The following is a 3,733-nucleotide window of genomic DNA, read 5'->3' as shown; positions in this document are numbered from 1 at the left end:
TGAGCCAAGGTCTCACCTGGTGAAATTTCACGCCTACCCTCTCACCTGAAAAGAGTTGGAGAGAGAAGAGGGTGACTCCCTTTTTCTGTCAGATGGATCCGAACCATGTCCTGGAGCAACACATTTCAGAGCCGTCCCTCCTCACTCCAGCCAAGTTCACGATTTCAGATGCATGCACTTTAAAAAAATTACTTAAGTCTGCTGACTTTAGCTTGTAAGTATAAACGGTTTGGGAGTTAAAACTCTCTGACAGTGTTTCAATGGACACCCCCCTTCAGTATGTCCGGAAACTGCTCTGGCGGGTAACGTGACAGCGTGAACTGTCGAAGGCAATTCCTTGCTAATGAATCATTTTCTCATTACTATCAAAATAGTTAGATTTGTGGTGAACTACAGTAAAAAACAAATAAAAACTTCCCAATTTTTCTCCTGGAAAACCAATGACGACCTGAAGAAACTTAGAAAAGAGTCTTGAAAATGTAAATGGGCCTGAATGCGCCAGGGCAGTGCAATCCTAATTTTAAGAGTGTGCGGGGGTCACAACGGACCCCAAGTGCCACCAGCAAACATGTCAACATCTGAATGTTCTTAAAATGGAAAAGCAGCTGCGGTGACACGAGCTTTAGAAAATAAAACGTCCATGAAGCATGTTTCTGTTTTTAATTTTTTTGCTTTGATAAATCAGTTGCTTCACAAAAATCCCTTTCAAAGACAACAATCCAAGAAAACAATTGTTACAGTATTCACATCTAAAGATTGTCAGTTCATAGACCAAACAGAACTAAAACAGGGGAGGATGGCGGAGTTATTTCTGTCCCTAACTGCCAGAGGTGGGCCGTACTCACCTTCCGGGGATGTCTGAGCTTGTCTAAAAGAAAAAGTGCTCCAACGCTTTCTCGCCCAGGTAAGAGTCGTGTCACGGGCAGGTTATGCAGAGAGGACCCCCGGAACCTTCGGGGCTGAGGTTCCAGCATCAGGGCTCTGTGGTCTGTGAGTGAGCTGGGGCTGGGGCCCATCTCACTTTGCACGCTGGATAAATGCTTACACTGTCTTATTTCTGGAACCAAAATACGGACAGCTCCGTTAGCGCAGCAGCTGGAGCGTGGCCGGGGCACGGCCCAGCCGTCCGCTACCGGCTCACAAGCTGAGCAGCAGGTAACACACCGCGCTTAACCTGGGTCTCAAACCACCGTCAAAAGCATCCTTCACAGGGAAAGAATTTAACAAAAGCCAAGTCAAGGTCGAATTTGTTCATTTAAAATGAAAGCTCGACGGGGTCGTGCTCTCACAGATGCTCTCAAAAATCCGAGGGCTGGAAAACGGGTATTTATTAGGCACCAACTGACCACCAATACGCCGGGCGGCGGTTAGCAGTCTGCCTGTCGGGTTGTTTAAAATCCCCTTGGTTACTCATGGGAAGAGCTTAAAGGAACCTCAGGCTGTGTCCAGGGCGCCTTCTCTCGAATGAACTTCATCCTTGTCCTCTGAATGTGGCGAGCAGCACGCAGACTTCGGCTGGAGCGAGTGTGGCTGAGACCCCGGGCACCGACGGCTGGACCCCCATGTGGCCCCGCGTAAACGCTGCCGTGGCCTGTGCAGCACGCACCCTGGGACAGGATTTCTGCTGCGGGGAAACGCGGACCTGGAGCAACCACCTGCCGCAGTCACTGATCTGAGCCCGAGGGCTGAGGGATGGGGGGGCAGGGGGGAGGAGGCGAGGGAGGGAGGGAGGAGGGAGGGGCTGGCCGGCTTCCACAGGGCCTCGTCTTAAATTCTAACTTCGTTGGACTTCAAATGATCTTTTAAACTGGTGTAGACTTGACTTAAAATATTTGAAATTGTTTACAAATGAGGAACGCAATAGATGCTTTAAAATGTTATTTTCTCCCCCAAAAGAGTCGAGAATCAAGTTTGTCTTTTAAATCTCCTGAAATAGTTTAAAAGAAATTTCTGTGTGTTTCTTGCTTCCTTCTGAGTTACCTAGGAAGTGCTCTCCTATGAGTAACTTTAATTATTAATAATTTCGGGGGGGGGCTTCCCTGGTGGCGCAGTGGTTGAGAGTCCGCCTGCCGATGCAGGGGACGCGGGTTCGTGCCCCGGTCCGGGAAGATCCCGCGTGCCGCGGAGCGGCTGGGCCCGTGAGCCATGGCCGCTGGGCCTGCGCGTCCGGAGCCTGTGCTCCGCGACGGGAGAGGCCACAGCAGTGAGAGGCCCACAAACTGCAAAAAAAATAATAATCATAATAATAATAATTTCGGGGGGGAAATTCAGTTCCAGAAAACAATCTGCACCAGCTCAAAATACCCCCCATGTAGCCTTGGTCCACAACCAGTTACTGTCACTGCTTCTCAGGAACTGACGACCTTCCCGACCGTAAGACTGTCCTTGAGAAGTGCGCTGAGCTTGACGGTTACACAAAGGTTTCCTCTCTGAGAAAAAGCTCCACTTGAAAGCAAACCAACAGAAACAAATGAAAACCCAAGGAAACAAACCCAGTCTGCTCTTGTGGTTCGTCTGGTCACCAGGAACCGAAGTCCCAACACTACTCCAGATCTGATGTGATCAAGTCAGAGGGAAGAACCACGTGCAGGAGAGAACGCCGACCCCAGGACCAGCGTGAGACACGGCGGCAGCAGGGCCACCGTCACCCCATCCTCCAGGCCCCACTCGTTCCCGTCCCACAGTGGATGTTTGTTAATCGTGTAACAAAGCCGAGGGTCTGCTCTTTACCCCGGCTCTGAGCCAGTGGGATAGAGGACACTTTATATTAGTTTATCATAAACATTCTACACGTAACATATGGCTGACTAAAAAATTCTAAAACAACACCCAGCTAACATGGTACACTAACCATTTAACTGTGGTCAAATTTAAATTAGACTGAAATATGTCAGTAAGAGCTTTTAACAGACCACTGGCTACCATTTCTTAACTTACCTAAGCTCTACTTAGCAAGTACCTTTAGATGTATGTTTAAGATAAGTGTAGGACGCAATCTGAGCATTTACGTATAGACTAAAATTTGAAGATATCAAAACTTCATTAAGTAGGTGATTCTTTTATAGGAGTAAATGTAAATTGCTACCCTGGGATAGCAGAGAGCCATGGAATGCAAGCTAACTTTGGGCAGGTTCGTCAAATTTGGTCAATTCAGAACATTCCGAATTGAGACAGTAAAGCACGTACTGTTTCTCCTCTAGAAATTTCATCCTCGACATAGTCATCATCCAATTCATAGCGAATTTATAAAAATAGCTTTTTATCCAATAATTCCAGCAAGGTAAAAATAGGAGTTTCTTTTCACATACAGCAAATGACACAGGCTCACGGAACACGAGCGAACGGAACCACGTTTAACTCGCCATACATTCGCCACCAGGTCACACGCGGTTTATTGCTGTGTGTTGTCATCCGCCTCGCACTGGCAGTTTTCAGGGGCAGAAGCTTCTTCCTAATCCACGGGCTCCACAAATAAACCAGCCCACTGAGACCTGCTTTCACCACAGAACTAAATTAAAACTGCATAATTTTTTAGAAGATGGCAACACTGTTCCTTAATCTAGTCAGGGGTTCGGGGGGTGGGGAAGGGGATCCGTCATTCGTCATACTTTTAGCGTTAAACCTTGAAAGAATTTCATTAAAAACACGCACGCGCACGCACGCACACACACACACGCACACACACACACACACACCTTGAAAGAAGTCGCTGCACCAGCAAAGACGCCCTGGA

Source organism: Hyperoodon ampullatus, assembly GCF_949752795.1.
Source record: "Hyperoodon ampullatus genome assembly, chromosome: 5".
Lineage (NCBI taxonomy): Eukaryota > Metazoa > Chordata > Mammalia > Artiodactyla > Ziphiidae > Hyperoodon > Hyperoodon ampullatus.
The sequence above is the reverse complement of the archived record's forward strand: the minus strand, read 5'-3'. Positions refer to the sequence as shown.